The following is a 17,294-nucleotide window of genomic DNA, read 5'->3' on the forward strand; positions in this document are numbered from 1 at the left end:
TAATAATCTCCAGGTCCATCCATGCTGTTGTAAAAGATAAGATTTCCTTCTTTTTTTACAGCTGTGTACTACTACATTGTGTAAATGCACCATAGCTTTTTTATCCACTCTTCTCCTGATTGGCATTTGGGCTGTTTCCAGATCTTGGCTATTGTAAATAGACCTGCTATGAACATAAGGGTGCACAAATTCTTTTGAATTGGTGTTTTTGGATTCTTAGGATATATTACTAGAATTGGAACTGCTATGTCAAAAGCAGTCCCTTTATTTCTTTTTAGAGAAAACTCCATATTGTTTTCTCAAAATAATATAAATACTCACAATACCAGTCTGCATTACCCCCAACGACACACTAGGGTTTCCTTTTCTCTGCAACCTCACCAGCATTTGTTCATTGATTTATTGACGGTAGCCATTCTGGCAGGTTTCAGGTAATATCTCAATATGGTTTTAATTTGTATTTCTCTGATGATTAGTGACATTGAGCATCTTTTCATATATCTGTTGGCTACCTGTATGTCCTCTTTGGAGAAGTATCTATTCATGTCCTTTGCTCATTTTTAAATTGGATTGTTCATCTTCCTCCGGTTGAGTTATATAAATTCTTTATGTATTTTAGATTAACCCCTTATCAGATGTGTCATTGGTAAATATATTTCTCCATACAGTAGGTTCCCTTTGCATTTTGAGAGTGGTTTCTTTTGCTGTGCAGAAGCTTTTTAGTTTGATGTAGTCCTATTTGTTTATTTTTTTCCCCTTTGTTTCTCTTGCCCTAGGTGACATAGCAAAAATATTGCTATGAGAGATGTTTGAGACTTTATTGCCTATGTTTTCTTCAGGGACTTTTGGGTTTTGTGGTTTACATTTAAGTGTTTTGTTCATTTTGAGCTTATTCTTGTGTATGGTGTAAGTTAATGGTCTAGTTTCATTTTTTGCATGTACCTGTCCAATTTTCCTAACAGCATTTATTGAAGAAACTGTCTTGACGCCATTGTATGCTCTTGCCTCCTTTGTTAAATATTAATTTATCATATAGCCATGGTTGATTTCTGGGCTCTCTGTTCTGTTCCATTGATCTATATGTCTGTTCTTATGCTAATACCAGGCTGTTTTGATTACAATACCCTTGTAGTATAGTTAGATATCAGGTATTGTGACCCCTCCAACTTCATTCCTCTTTCTCAAGATTGCTAATGCTATTAGGGGTCTCTTTTGGTTCCATATTTGTTTTTTTTAGTTTCTCTTTCTGTTAAGTTCATTATTTATGTTTAGAAATGCCTCTGATTTCTGGATTTTAACTTTGTATCCTGCTACTTTGCCAAATTCATTTATTAGATCTTATAGCTTTCTGGTGGAAACTTTAGGGTTTTCTATGTATAAAATCATGTCATCTATGAATAGTGACAGTTTTATTTCCTCCTTTCCAATTTAGATGCCTTTTGTTTCTTCTTGTTTGATTGCTGTGGTTAGGTCTTCTAGTACTACGTTGAATAATAGTGGTGAACATTCCTGTCTTGTGGTGAACATTCCTGTCTTGTTCCTGATCTTAAGATAAATGCTTATAGTTTTTGCCTATTGAGTATGATGTTGGCTGTAGGGTTGTCATATATGATCTTTATTACATTGAGGTATGTTCCCTCTATTCCCACTTTATTGAGAGTTTTTATCACAAATGGGTGCTAAATTTTATCAAATGCTTTTCCTGCATCTATTGATATGGTCATGTGGTTTTAGCCTTCATTTTGTTTATATGGTATATCACATTTATTGATTTGTGAGTATTGTACCAATCTTGCATCCCCAGAATAAACCCTACTCAATCATGGTGTTTGATCTTTCTAATATATTTCTAGCTCTGATTTGCTAATATTTTATTGAAAATTTTAGCATGTATGTTCTTCAGGGACATTGGCCTATAAGTTTCTTTCTTTGTAGTATCTTTGTTCATTTTTGGAATTAGGATAATCTTGGCCTTGTAAATTTAGTTAGGGAGCTTTTTACTTCTTTAATTTTGTAGAATAGATTGAGAGGGATAAGCATTAGTTCTTCTTTGAATGTTTGGAATAATTCACCTGTGAAGCCATCTGGTCCAGGACTTTTGTTTGCTGGGAGTTTTTTGATTACTGCCTCAATTTCATTAGTTGTAATAGGTCTGTTCAGAGTTTCTGATTTTCCTGATTTGGTTTTTGATGATTGTATGTTTCTAGAAATTAATCCATTTCATCCAGATTGTCCTAGATTGGAGTTTTTTGTAATATTTCCTTACAAGACTTTGTATTTCTTTAGTGCCAGTTACTTCTCCTTTTTCATTTCTGATTTTATTTATTTGAACACTCTCTCTTTTTTTTCTTGATGAGTCTGGCTAAAGGTTTTTCAAAGAACCAGCTCTTGGTTTCATTGATTTCTTTTTTTTAATTCTATTTTGGTTCTGATCTATATTATTTCCTGCCTTTTACTCATCTGGGGCTTTGTTTCCCTGTTCCCAGTTCCTTTAAGTGCAAAATTAGATGGTTTATTTGAAATTTTTCCTGTTTCCTAAGGTAGGCCTATAATACTATGAATTTCCCTCTTAGGACTACTTGCCTTGTGTCTCATAGATTTTGAGTTGTTGTGTTCTCATTTTCACTTGTTACAAGATACCTTTTGATTTATTCCTTGATTTCATTGTTAACCCATTCATTGTTTAGTAACATGTTATGTAGCCTCCATGACCTGGTGTGTTTTTCAGTTTTTTTCTCGTGGTTGATTTCTAGTTTCATAGCATTATGGTCAGAAAAGATGTTTGATATGATTTCAATCTTCTTAAATTTTTTTGAGAATTGTATGTGTCCTAACATGTAGTTTATCCTAGAAAATGTTCCATGTGTACTTGAAAAAAATGAATATTCTGCTGCTTTGGGGTGAAATAGTCTGAAGATATCTATTTAATCTATTTTGTCTATTCTGTCATTTAAGACCATTGTTTCTTTGTTGATTTTCTGTTTGGAAGATTTATCCATTGATGTCAATGGGGTGTTAAAATCTCCTACTATGAGCGTATTACTGTCAATGTCTTCCCTTATGTCTATCATGATTTGCTTTACATATTTGTGTGCTCCTATGTTGGGTGCATAAATGTTTACAAGGGTTATATCCTCTAGTTGGATTACTCCCTTTTCATTATGTAGTGTTCTTCCTTGTTGTTACCATAGCCCTTATTTTAAAGTCTATTTTGTTAGATATAAGTATTGCTACCCCAGCTTGTTTTTTTCATTTCTATTTGCATGAAATATCTTTTTCCATCTCTTTACTTTTAATTTGTGAGTATCTTTCATTCTGAGGTGGGTCTCTTGTAGACAGCATATATATGGGTCTTGCTTTCTTATCTGTTCAGCTACTTTATGTCTTTTGATTACAGCATGTAAGGCATTTACATTTAAAGTAATTATTGATGGGTTTATATTTATTGACATATTATCTTTTTCACTCTGTTCCTTGGTATTTTTTGTTTGTTTTCTTTTTCTACTTCTTAAAGCAGGCCCTTTAACATTTCTTTTAATACTGGTTGGTGGTAACAATTCCTTTAGCTTTTTGTTTTCTGAGAAACCCTTGATTTCTCCTTTAATTTTTAATGATAGCCTTCCTGGGTAAAGTAGTCTTGGTTGTAGATCCTTGCTTTTCATCACTTTGCATATTTCATGCCAATCCCTTCTGGCCCAAAATGTTTTTGTTGCAAGATCAACTGACATGCTTATGGGAGCTCCCTTGTAGGGAATTACTGCTTTTCTCTTGCTGCCTTTAAGATTCTCTCTTTGTCTTTAACCTTAGCCATTTTAATTATGATGTGTCTTGGTGTGGACCTCTTTGGGTTCATCTTGTTTGGGACTCTTTGTGCTTTCTGGCCTTGTGTGTCCTTTTACTTTACCAGTTTAGGAAAGTTTTAGTTATTATTTCTTCAAACATGTTTTCTATCCCTTGCTCACTTTTTTCTTTTTCTGGTACCCCTATGATGCAGATGTTGTTACACTTCATATTGCCCCAAAGTTTATTTAAATTCTCTGCATTCTTCTTCTTCTTCTTCTTTTTTTTTTTTTTACTGCTCTGGTTGTTTTTTCTACCTTGTCTTCTAAATTGCTGATTTGACCCTCTATTTCATCCAACCTACTTTTTATTCCTTCCAGTGTATTCTTTTCTTTTTCTAGTATATTCTTGATGTCAGATATGCTATTCTTAATTTCCAACTGGTTCTCTTTCATGGTTTCTATGTCCTTTTTAATGCTGTTGTATTTCTCACTAAGTTTTTTTAACATCCTTATAACCATTACTTTGAACTCTATATTGGATAAATTGCTTGCCTCCATTTTATTTAGCCTCTTTCCTGGAGATTCCTCCTGTTCTTTCATTTGGGCCTGTTTCTTTGATCCCCCCGCCCCCAATTTTGGATGTCTCTTTGTATTTATTTTTATGTATTAGATAGATCTTTCTGACTCCTAGTCTTCATGGGGTAGCCTTATATAGTTGGTCTCCTATAGGAGCAAGTAGTACAGTCTTCTTGATCTCCTGAGCTGGATTCTTCAGGAATGTTCCTTGTGTGGGTTTTGTGGGCCCTCATGTTATAATTGGGTTTTGTTTGCTGTTGGCCAATTCATGTGTGAGATTGCCCCTCAGGCTCCTTGACTCTGAGGTTCAACCTAAACAATGGTTTGTGAGCTGCTGTGCAGGGGCTGACAAAAAGAAATAGGAAAAGAAAGAAGAAAAGAAGAAGCCCTGGCCAGTGTGGCTCAGTTTGTTGGATCATCATCATGTATACCAAAAGGTGGTGGGTTCCATTCCTGGTCAGGACACATACCCAGGTTGTGGGTTTGATTCCCAGTTTGGGTGTGTACAGGAGGCAATTTATCTATGTTTTGCTTTCACATCATTATTTTTCTCTTTCTCTCTCTCTCCCTCTCTCTAAAAATCAATTAAAATAAAATTTAAAAAGAAAAAAAACAACTAGACTAAGACAAAAAGGATAAAAAGTGAACAAGAAAAAAGTAGAATAAGAGAAGAAAAAAGAATAAAAGAAGTAAAAAAGGAAAATAAAAAAAAACAAATAGAAAAGAATAAAGAAAAAAAAGTATATCAAAGAAAAAAATTGCCTCAGCAGAGTTTAGTGCCTGCTGCAGTCTCCCTTTGGATATGCTGTTTGTGAAGTTCGTTGGACCTTGCTCTGATGTAGTTTGTATCTGACAGATTAGTGTGTTGTTTCTGGGCCTCTTGGGAGGGATTCTGGCATAGGCCAATGTCAGACGCTGTTTGTGCCTGACCCTTGGCAACCTGTTTGAAGCTACAAGTGATCTATAGTTGGTTTCTGCCTCTGCTCCACTTGGCTGCACTTGGGAAAGGCCAAGCTGCACTCCAAGGCTGGCTTTTACCATCACCAGGCCTGGGGGTCAGGTCAGCAAACATCCCAAGGCAACCCAGGATCTACCTCCACCTGCCTCCCCCTGGTGGTTGCCTATTCAACTCAGTCACTGAAAAGGCTCAGTCACTGAAAAGGCTCAGTCACTGAAAGTCGAGCCTCTGGCAGAATTGGGTAGATGGGGCTAGTAGATCTCCTGTGAGGAGAAGGTGCCATTCTGATTTCAGGGAAGGTAGTGCTCTGCCTCAGAGCCACACAACTGAGTCTGTCCTGAATTTTGCCCTGACCTTAGCAGGGTGGAACCCTTAGTAGTCAGGCCTTTGTGGCCTCCAGAGCTGCTGGAAGCTGGGAGGGTGTTTCTGTCAAATCTCCTGCTAGGGGGAAGCATAGTCAGGTTCACGGGAAAGAAGAGGGAATGGCTCCTCCCCAGAGCCAGTCACTGACACCCCCTGAGTCTGCCTAGACTTCTACGCCCTAACCTGTGCTACTGACCCTCAGCAGAGCTTAAGATCCACAAGGTGGGATGAGAGAGATTCCAGAGAGTGGGGTAATTGCTTTCCCTGGATGCCACTCAGCGGGGATTTCCCTGCCCATGAAAGATGACACCTGTGGCACTAGAGGATGACTCCAGGGATCCCGAGGGCTGGTTGTCCCACCAACCTTCTCCCCTGTGCCTCAAACCCCAGACTCTTCTCAGGAAACTCTAGTCTGCACTGCCCTCCCTCTGCCGAAGCCCAGGTTGCAAATGAAATTTTGTGCATTGGCCTTTTAAGAGGTTTCCTTTATTTTAAGCAGATTCTATCTCCCCTAGGCAGACAGAAACCCTGCTGCTTTTCACAGCCTGATATTATGTGGGCACCTCTTCCGAGCTCCGATGCTCTGGGCTGGGGAGCCTGGCCTGGGGTTCAAGCCTCACACTTTCCAGAGGGAACCTCCCACAGGTGAGATATCCCTCCAGGCCCTCAGCCAACACCCGTGGGAGCAGGGCCAGCCCTTTCCACATCTTTGTCTTTCCTACCACTCTTGATGTGGGTTCTTCTGCAAAGCCTGAGGTGTAAGACGCCTCTTCCACTAAGCTTTAGATGGCTTTTCAGGATTATGGTTCTTTAATTTAGTTGTATGTGCAGTTTGGTCCTCGGAACAGGTGAGTGTATGATCCACCTATTCTACTGCCATCTTGAAAAAGCCCTTGTGGTTATATTTTAGAATTATGTATGCATAATTTAAATGTTAGTAAGAAAAAAGTTAGATGTTCTACCATATTGAATCATCAAGCAGCCTAGAATGAGAGAATACAAGCAGTATATTCCATTGGTCAGTTCTAATGATCAGAAAGTCTTTTTTAAACAGGTTTTCTTATAAATGCAACCCATTGGCTTTGTGTTTTTGTTGTTGTTGTTTTGTGTGTGTGTGTGTGTGTGTGTGTGTTTTGCAAACACTTTGTTGTTTTTTAAAAGCATGACTGGCACATTTTCACAAGTAAGACCAGTGGATGCTGGACACTCACAAAAGAAGAAAAAGACTGTTTCAGTCACAGCTCTAAGGCAGACATTTCATTTTTTCACAGGGATGATGACGGAGACACCAACACGCTGTGCTACAGCACACGCCCTCACAGCACTGCTGCCTGGATGACAATCTCCAGGTTCCCTGATGTCCCTTTTGCTGGACCATCCTCAGCTCCAGCTGGGCCGGGCTGGGCTTCCACCCTTCTCCAGCTTGGGCTTTCGCACACTTGATGATCCGCTGCAGAATGTGGTGCACAGCTGACACGGTCTTCTCACAGGCCACCTTGAGATTATTGGGGTGCCCGTGTGTCCACACCAGGAGCATGGCAGCAAACAAGTCCCGAGTGCCCACAAAGACGGCATCCACCTTGTGAATATCCATGCATATGCTCCCTATCGCCACGGAGCCATCAGGGTGCCAGATCCTCTGGCTCCCCAGCACAATCAGGTAGTCACCGCCCTGCGGGAAGGGAGGTCGGAGCTGGTGATGACCACGGCGGTCCCCATCCAGTGCAGCACGTCCCTCACCGCTAAGGCTCTTCCAGGCTGTGGATCTTTCTGCCAGTCAGTACTCAGCCTCGAACTGGTTGGGAGTTATAATGTCTGAAACCCGCACAACCTTTTCTTTGCAAACAGAAAGGAGGTCCTTTGGAACGTACATGGAGCCTTCCCCATCCCACTTGTCACCCATCACCAGTCGCACAGGTATACCAGCTGGGAGTTCTGCTGCTTCAGCTCCCGCACGATGCCCACCACCATGGCCAGGAAGGACTTGTCCCTCGTGTACCCATGAGTACGTAGTCATATTTATTCACGTTGTTCAGCTTCAGGCCTTCGTACACCTCCTGGAGCTCCTCTGCGTTCAGCACCTGACCCTTCCAGTGTGCGTTGCCTGTATGGTTTGAAAACTGGACAGAGTTCACAGCTTCAATCTCAAATCCTAAAACCTGCAGCAGGAACGTGGCCGCCCGGTTTCCCACGTAGCCGCGGACATCGTGGCTGTTGATGGAGAGCACCCGGCATTCCTCCTCCAGGCCAGCCTGCAGGGTTGGCGCTGGGCCGAGCGCTTCGGCCTGTCCCTGCTCGAGGGGCTCGGGTTCCCCTCTGGTTCGGGCTCCCAACCCATTGGCTTTAAGAAGCCCCAGAGATCAAGTTCAACTCCGTTTTCATAAGACAGCCTTTCAGATATATAAGGAGACCTGTCATGTCCTCTAATCTATTCTTTAGTCTAATTATCTTCTACTTCTTTGAATAAGCTGTAGTGCATATACATTTATTTTATACTAAATTCTGGACATTACATTTATTTTCAACTTAATCTCATTGGTTAAATCAATTGGTTAAATTTAATCTCTTTGGTTCATTGCTCTGGCCAAGAATATATATATTTTTAAAAAGTTATTCATTCATCAGTGTTTTTAGTTTATAGATCTCATGAGCAAAAACACTTATAGTTGAATGGGGATTTTTTATTTGTTAGGATCCTTTCTTGTATTGGGTGGAAAGTTTTACTAAATGATGTTTGAGATAACCCATTCAGCAAGTTTCATGGAGTATTGCTAGGGCAAAGCAATTTGGGGAAATATAGAGGAATGGCCTTAGCTTCCAAGGAGCAGTTCTATATACTGGGAGACTGTGCTTTGTCTATTTGTCAGGCTGATCATGGGACCAAACTAATTTGTGATCAGTAATGTACACAAGAGGATGCTTTCCATTGCTGAAACCCAAGAGACCTGAACTCTATTAGTTGGTTTATTCTTACATTACTTAAAATGTGAGGGGAAGAACGAAGCATAATTGTTTATTCTAGAGAATTCCATCTCTGAGACACATCTTCAAGATGCTCCAAAGTTAAGATTGGACTAAGGCATAAGGATACTAGGCCATCAATGGTATGATACTTACTTGAATATGTTTTTCATATTAACCTGTTCCTGATATTGAATGTTCTATTATTTATGACTAGAGGCCTGGTGTACGAATTTGTGCACCAGTGGGGTCCCTCGGCCTGGCCTGCAAGGATTGGGCCGAAACCTGCTCTCTGACATCCCCCAAGGGTTCCCAGATTGTGAGAGGGTGCAGGCCGGGCTGAGGGAGCCCACTTGTGCATGATTTGGGCTGGGGAGGAACCATGGGAGGGCTCCAGGGTGTGTCGGGCCTATCTTGCCCAGTCCTGATCAGCTGGACCCCAGCAGCAAGCTAACCTACTGGTTGGAGAAACTGCCCCCTGGTGATCAGTGCACATTATAGTGACTGGTTGAACGGTTGAGCAGTTAGACACTTAGCATATTAGGCTTTTATTATATAGGATTTATTCCTTTATGCTCAACACTGCCCACTCTCAGTAACCTCTTTTGAATTCAGCCCCACCCCAGAAAATCTCTCAGTTGGAATGAATAAATTTATTTTTCCTGTTTATTTAGCAATTTCATTTTCTTTTTATTTTTCAGTTACTATTGGCATTCAACATTATTTCATATAAGTTTCAGGTGTGCAGCATTGTGGTTAGACATTTATATAATTTTCAAAGTGTAGTACCCACATGGAAACATTCACAGTTATTACAATATTTTTGACCATTTTCCATATGCTGTAGTGCACATCCTTGTGATTATTTGTAACTACCAACTTTTACTTCTTAATCCTTTTGCCTTTTTCACCCAGCCTCCAACCAACCCTCTCATCTGGAAAACATCAGTTTGTTCTTGGTATCTATGAGTCTATTTCTGTTTTGTTTTTTCATTTATTTTCTTTAGATTCCACATATAAATGAAATCATATGGTATTTATCTTTCTCTGTTTGACATTTCACTTAGCACAATACCCTCTAGGTCCATCCATGTTGTCACAAATGGTAAAATTTTATTCTTTTTTATGGCTGAGTAATATTCCATTGTACATATGTGCCACATCTTCTTTATCCAATTGTCCTTTGGTGGGCACTTAGGTTGCTTCCATATCTTGTCTATTGTAAATAATGCCAGTTCCATATGCACTTGAAAACAATGTATGTTCTATTGCTTTGAGGTGAAAAGCTCTAAAATATCAATTAAATCCACTGGATCTAATGTGTCCTGTAGGCCACTGTTTCCTTGTTGATGTTCTGTCTGGAAGATCTACCTATTGGTTACAATGGGGTGTTAAAGTCCCTGACTATGACTGTATTACTGTTGATCTCTCCCTTATGTCTGTTAATATTTGCTTTATATATTTAGGTGCTCCTATGTTGGGTGCATAAATGTTTACAAGGGTTGCATATCCTCTTGTTGGATTGATCCCTTTGTTATTATAAAATGTTCTTCTTTGTTTCTTATTTTAGCCTTTGTTTCAAAGTCTATTTTGTCTGGCATAAATATTGCTACCCCAGCTTTTTTGTTTTGTTTTTTTCCATTTGCATGAAATATCTTTTTCCATCCCTTTACCTTCAGGGTGTGTATGTCTTTTGATCTAAAGTAGGTCAGTTGCAGACAGTCAGTATGAATTAATTTAATAAGGCAAATTCATTATATAAAGCTTTAGAAATAAGTTGCATCAAATGATTGAGAAAGGTCTTGGACGGAAACCCAAAAAAGAAGGCGCTGAAGAAAGGAGCTGGAAATTCCTGTCATCAACCTATTTTATATGCTTCCCCACTCCCTGCCCTGTCTAGGATAGTTTGGACTGTGAACTCCTTATCCTAGGAGTCCATTGAACTTGGCAGCTAGAGATGATTGCTAAGTAAATTTTGAAAGCACAGAAATATAAAATGACCTTTGCATTTTGAATATAAACAACATTTAAAGATATAAAGCCTTAAAATTTGGCATTTGGGTCAGTTTTAAAACATACACATACATAAATCCCTGAAGAAATAAAGTGTACTGTAATTGAGTTATGGCAAAAACACTATGTAATTTAGACACCAAATATCTACCTTTCTTCAATTTTCTGGCTAGTTTAGGAAAAACATAAACACATAATCCACATTACTCAGATAATCCTATTGCCATTAATTTGGCCATTTACTCAGGAGATATAAGTAACATCTGGTTTATTTTATTTTATTATTATGTTTTAATATATTTTTTTATTGATTTCAGAGAGGGAGAGGGAGAGAGAGATACAAACATCAATGATGAGAGAGAATCATTAATTGGCTGTTCCTGCATGCCCCCTACTGGGTATCGAGCCCACAACCCAGGTATATGCCCTTGACCGGAATGGAATCGGTGACCCTTCAGTCCGCAGGTTGATGCTCTATCCACTGAGCCAAGCAGAGTAGGGCACATCTGGTTTATTTTAGAAGTGATAATTTTATGAAGTGATTTAGTTTTTAAATGCAATCAATTTACCTGACTTCTCAAGAATGCAATGAAGAACTATTACATAAATTTTTGGTAGACTTTATAAAGATTTGTAGAGTCCTAAAGAAGGGTGACATCACATGTGGCAGCCCATCATTTTGTTTGTCCTCTTTCCTCTCTTCTCTTTACTTTCCGCTTTGGACTGCCTGAACCTCCCCTGGAGCTCTCAGTTGTACAGAGCCACTTCTATCTTTCTACAGTTTTGTCACCACCCAATGCCAGGGACCATAAGCCTTATTTCATGTTCCACGTGGGCATATAAGAGCATTTCCACCCCCAAAAGCAACTCTTTCTATAAGAGGAAGTCTTATACAACTATGATATGAAAACTAAAAAACACAAAACAAAACTCTATTTTAGTGCTGATATGATAAAACTTTGGCATCAGCTGGAAATAACAAATTATTTCATATTTAATTCATGACCCTCTCCATCCACTAAAAGAAATAATTAAGCTTTTAGGTTTTATTTTTTTAGCTTTACTTCAGTGAATTTATTATGCATATTTTTAACCCAAGTTTTTATTCAATACTGTTACAAGAATTTGAGCAACATGCTCAATTTGAATATTTGTTATACCAGTGGCATTAAATAACAAGTTTCATGAGGAAAAAGTTATAGATTAAATTATGAAAAAGCCAATATATTCTTTTTTTAAATGTATCCTTATTGTTGAAAGTATTACAGATGTCCCCTTTTAATATATTTTTTATTGTAAAAACCTTACATCATGAGATCTACCTTCTTAATAAATTTTTAACTGTCCAGTACAGTAATCATCAACTACTAGAGACCCAGTGCATGGATTCTTGCACTGGTGGGATCCCTTAGCCTGGCCTGCAGGGATTGGGCTGAAACCAACTCTCCAACATCTCCCAAGGAGTCCCAGATTATGAGAAGGTGCAGGCCAGGTCAAGGGACCCCACCAGTGCATGATTGGGGCCGTGGAGGGACCATAGGAGGGCTCCAGGGCGTGTCTGGCTCATCTCGCCCAGTCCTGATTGGCTGGACCCCAGCAGCAAGCTAAACTACCAGTTGGAGTGTCTGCCTCCTGGTGGGTCACTGCATGTCATAGCGACTGATCTAATGATCAGAGAGACAATTAGCATATAAGGCTTTTATATAGATCAGTAGTTCTCAACCTGTGGGTCTTGACCCCTTTGGCAGTCAAACGACCCTTTCACAGGGGTTGCCTAAGACCATCTTGCATATCAGATATTTACATTATGATTCATAACAGTAGCAACATTACAGTTATGAAGTAGCAATGAAAATAATTTTATGGTTGGGTCATAACATGAGGGACTGTATTTAAAGGGCCAGAAGGTTGAGAACCACTGATATAGATAGATATAGATAAGCACATCATTGTACAGCAGATCTCAAGAATTTTTCATCTTATGTATTTGACACTTTAAACCCATTGAACAGTAACATCTCATACTCCCCTCCTTCCAGGCCCTGTCAACCATCATTCTGTTTTCTGCTTCTATGAGTTTAACTGCTTTAGATACCTCACATAAATCATGCAGTATTTGTTCTTCTGTGACTGACTTTTTTTACTTACCATAATGCTCTCAAGGTTTATCTATGTTGTCCCATATGACATAATTTCCTTCTTCTTTATGGCTGAATAATATTCTATTGTCTGTATATACAATATTTTCTTTATTCATTAATTTTTCAATGGACATTTAGGTTACTTCCACATGTTGGCTATTGTGAATAATGCTGCAATGAACTTGGGAGTACAGAAACATCTTTGAGATCCTGATTCCAATTCTTTTTTTTTTTTTTTTCCAATTCTAGATATATACCCAGAATTGTGAACTGAGTCATATGGTAGTCCAATTTTTAAGTTTTTGAGGAACCTCCATATTGTTTTTATATTGGGTGCACCATTTTACATTCCCACAAACAATGCACAAGCGTTCCAATTTCCCATATCCTCATTGTCAACATGTTGTATTTCGTCTTTTTGATGATAGCCATCCTTTTGTGATAGCTCCTTGTGCTTTTTCAAAATTACAGTTTACATTCAATATTATTTTGTATTAGTTTCAGGAGTAGAGCATAGTGGTCATATAATCATATACTTCACAAAGTGGTCCCCTCGATATTTCCAGTATCCACCTGGCACTATAACATAGTTATCACAATATTATTGACTATATTTCCTATGCTCTACTTTATATCTCCATGACTATTTTGTAACTTCCAATTTGCACTTCTTAATTCCTTCAACTTTTTACATCATTGTGGTTTTTATTTGCATTTCCTGATAAATAGTGATGTTGAGCATCTTTTCATACACCTGTTGGCCACTTGTTATATCTTTTTGAAAAATGTCTATTCAAGTCCTTTGATCACTTTAAAATTGGGTCATTATTATTATTTTTGCTATTGAGTGGTAGGAGTTTCTTATATATTTTGGATATTACTCTTTTTAAAAATATATTTTATTGATTTTTTACAGAGAGGAAGGGAGAGGAATAGAGAGTTAGAAACATCAATGAGAGAGAAACATTGATTAGCTGCCTTCTGCACACCCCCTACTGGGGATGTGCCCTCAACCAAGGTACATGCCCTTGACCGGAATCGAAACTGGGACCTTTCAGTCCACAGGCCAATGCTCTCTCCACTGAATCAAATCTGCTAGGGCTTGGGTATTACTCTTTATCAGATATGTGATTATAAATATTTTCTCTCATTTTGTAGGCTGCATTATCAGTCTGCTCATTATTTCCTTTGCTGTGCTGAAGCCTTTTGTTTTTATGTAGTCTCACTTATCTATTTTTGCTTTTGTTGCGTGTGCTTTTGGTGGTATCATGTCCAAGAAATCATTGACAAGACCAATGTAATAAAGCTTTTCCCTTATCAAATATTTATATTTTTTATTTTTTGTACAATCACAAGTACAGTAGACTTGCATACTAGTATATATATGTATACTCACACATACATATTTCTGGTTAAACTTATAACTGAGATAATAGAAGTAGATTGTGTCATTTGCTAGAAGGTATCTAGGCAAATTAGTATGGACAATAGACATTGTTACCCTATTTCTGAATCTTACCTTATCCTTGACCTCTACCATCATTGACATCCACCAGCTTGTATCAGGGCTGCCTATGAGCATGGTGCCTATGAGCATGGTGCCCCTAGAATGGGCAGTGCATTGCCTGTACCACTTTGAAAGGTGCCCTCAAATAGAGCAAGGGTGAAATTATTGCTATTTTCCGCCTTTGGGTCATCTGTTGATAATTGTTGGTGTCATTGTTAAAATGATTAAAAGCTCATTCAAAAGGAGAAAAAGGGGACATGAGGTAGTTGTAATGATGGAGTGAGGCTTAGTAATTGTATCTCTCTTTACAAAAGTATACTTAAGTCTTTTTAGTTTACAGTAAATGTTTTTCTGGATCACTTAAATTACTAACTCTGTAGCCCTGTTAACAAAGGGATCTAAGTTTACAGCCTCTACTTAAGTACCACCCACTCATTTAAAAAAATATATATTTTGATTGATTTTAGAGAGGAAGGGAGAGGGAGAAAGAGATGGAAATATCAATGATGAGAGAGAATCATTGATCGGATGCCTCCTGCATAACCCACACTGGGAACTGAGCCCGCAACCCAGGCATGTGCCCTGACTGAGAATCAAACCATGACCTTCTGGTTCATAGGTCAACAATCAACCACTGAGCCATGCTGGTTGGGCCCACCTACTCATTTCTTAACCTCCTGTGGTCTGACTTCTTTCCTACCCATCGCGAAGAGCATGTGGCTTCCAAAGACACTAAATACCTCTTACCAAATCCTCTGTAGCATCTCCCTCTGAAGACTGCTCTTTCTGGAAAGCACCTGCTCCTAGGTTCCAAAGCTTTCTTTACGCGAACAACAACACATCTTTATTGAGTGCTAATTATGTGTCAGGTACTTCCTGGGACATGGAAATCAACATAATATCTGAGAGGTGATTGCATAAACTGAAGGTGTAACTCTGATAAGTAAAGATTGAAATAATTGCCATGAAGAAAAAAATAATGTTCTTCTAGAGTAGCCCTGTCCAACAGAAATGTAATGCAAACCATTATATTTTTAAAATGGTTTGCATTATATTTATTTTTTATGCATAGTTGGCATATAATCATATTGGTTATATTAGTTGCAGGTATATAATATAGTGATTTGATATTTTTATACCTTACAATATGATCATCTCACTAATTCTAGCAATCATCTTTCACCATGTACATTTATCACAATATTACGGACTATCTTCCTCTCCCCCTTTTCACCCATCTCTCCACACCCTCTTTTCTGCTAACCATCCCTTTGATCTCTGTTTCTATGAGTCTGTTTCTGTTTAGTTTGTTTTGTTTTGTTCTAGATTCCACATATAAGTGAAACCATACATAATTTATTTTTCTCTGCCTTACTTATTTCACTTAGTGTAATTTTAAACTTTCTAGTATATTAAGAAAGCAAAAAGAAACACAATTAATTTTAATGTATTTTATTAACATCGATATACTCTAAATATTATCATTTCAACATTTAAGCAATAAAATTTTATAAGTGAGTTGTTTATATCCTTTTAAAAATTTTTATCTTTATTGTTGGAAGTGTTACTGTTGTCCCCTTTGTTTGTTTGTTTTTTTCTCATCTTTGAAACCTGGTGTGAATTTTACACTTAAAATCCATCTCAATTTGAACTAGTCACATTTCAAATAGTTAATAGTACATATTATCTGGTAGTTGCCATATTGAATAGTGCCAATTGAGGGTAGAAATAGAACAAATAGAAGAGACATTTTTTGGCTTAGGAATAGAATGATTTTTACTCGTAATTAAGAATTATGATTTTTCAGTAATGCAACAAAATTCCTTTCTGAGGAAGCTCTAAGTGGGAATAAAGCTCAAACTAAGAATATATTAGTTAACTTTTAACATCCCTCAATTAATTACCTTTTAAAAAAATCCTTACCCAAGGATATGATTATTTCTTTTAGGGAAAGAGGAAAGGAGAGAGAAAGAGAGAGAGAGAGAGAGAGAGAGAGAGAGAGAAACATCAGTATGAGAAATATTAACCAATTGCCTCTTATATGCGCCATGACTGGTGATGGAATCCACAACCTAGGCATGTGCCCTGCAACCTTTTGTTGTATAGGACGACTCTTCAACCAACTGAGTCACCTGGCCAGGGCTTAATTATCTTAAAACAACAATAACACAAAAGTAATTCATTTTAGGGCAACAATTTAAACAATTCAGGTTGTATAAAGAAATGTTTAGTAATTTCCTTTCTTGAAATACCATTTAAGTTAACACATGTTAAGAATCCTTCCAGACCTTCTTCTATATTCAAATAAGAATATACAATAAAATTGCACAACACACACACACACACACACACACACACACACAGTGTTTTTAATTAAAAAAAATGAGACATGAAATATAAGATCTTCCATAGTTTACTTACTAATATATTATTGACATCTTTCTAGATCAATAACTGTGTATTTTACTTTGATTTTTAAGTAGTTCTATCATCTTCCATAGTTATATACCACAATTTATTTAAGCATTCACCTACTGTCAGAGGTTATATCGGGAGTCTCATGACACATCCTCTCAGGCCACCTTGGATTTTAACCACACTTGCAGTGGGCAGTTTCAGATAATTGCAGACTCAGCTGAAGCTGAAAGCACATTGTTTTAATTAAGCATGTGCCTTGAGTCTTTTCGGTGTTTTGCTCTGGAACTTCTCTAATGGTGGTGCTCCCACCACCCAACCTCCAGTGGACAATTCTGCATTATGCAAGTGGCAGAATCAAGGGCCTGTGTCGCCTCAGGGGTGATCAAATCTCACTCTTATTTTGACTTGTCATTATTCCTGTCTTACTCTCCCTGTCTCTCACCCCAGTCTCTGGAATCATTTCTCAAATGAGGTGCAAGTTTATAAGTTCTTCTTAGACGACAAACAGACAGATGATTTGTACCCTTAAGAAACAGTGCTGCTTGAAAATGATTTTTTAAAGTTATATATCAATC

The 17,294-nt window shown here is 38.0% G+C and overlaps 1 pseudogene; it reads right to left on the reverse strand.

Moving 5' to 3' along the window:
* Positions 1-6,995: 6,995 nt before the first annotated feature.
* Positions 6,996-15,005, reverse strand: LOC139002610 (pyridoxal kinase pseudogene; annotated as a pseudogene).
* Between the last annotated feature and the right edge of the window lie 2,289 nt (positions 15,006-17,294).

This window comes from Myotis yumanensis, unplaced genomic scaffold, assembly GCF_028538775.1.
Source record: "Myotis yumanensis isolate MYYU_CA2020_CCGP unplaced genomic scaffold, mMyoYum1.0.hap1 SCAF_2, whole genome shotgun sequence".
Taxonomy (NCBI): domain Eukaryota; kingdom Metazoa; phylum Chordata; class Mammalia; order Chiroptera; family Vespertilionidae; genus Myotis; species Myotis yumanensis.